Consider the following 384-nt stretch of genomic DNA (forward strand, 5'->3'; position numbering starts at 1 on the left):
GCGCGGTGGCAGCGGCGGCGGCGGCGGTGGTGGCGGCGGCGGCGGCGGCGAGCGGCGCGGCGGCGCGGCCTCTTCCGCCGCTCCAGGGAGGGGGACCGGCCAGGGGGGTCGAGGCCGAACCGGCAACTCGACACGGCAGAGTTGCCGGCGACTCCCATTGACGCGCGGGGAAGCGGGAGGCGAGGGGGGGGGGGGGGGCGCTGGGATGGACGACGACGGCGGCGGAGGCGAGGGGTGTATGGCAACCCTAATGGGAATCGTAATGATGGTACTAACGACAGTGATATCACGTGATAGTATCAAAACCCGTAAATATTGTCGGTGAAATTATTTGCATAATCGTAGCATGGGCATTATCATTATCACGGCCACCTACACGACTAT

The sequence above is a fragment of the Penaeus chinensis genome, chromosome 11 (genome assembly GCF_019202785.1).
Source record: "Penaeus chinensis breed Huanghai No. 1 chromosome 11, ASM1920278v2, whole genome shotgun sequence".
In the NCBI taxonomy this organism is placed as follows: Eukaryota; Metazoa; Arthropoda; class Malacostraca; order Decapoda; family Penaeidae; genus Penaeus; species Penaeus chinensis.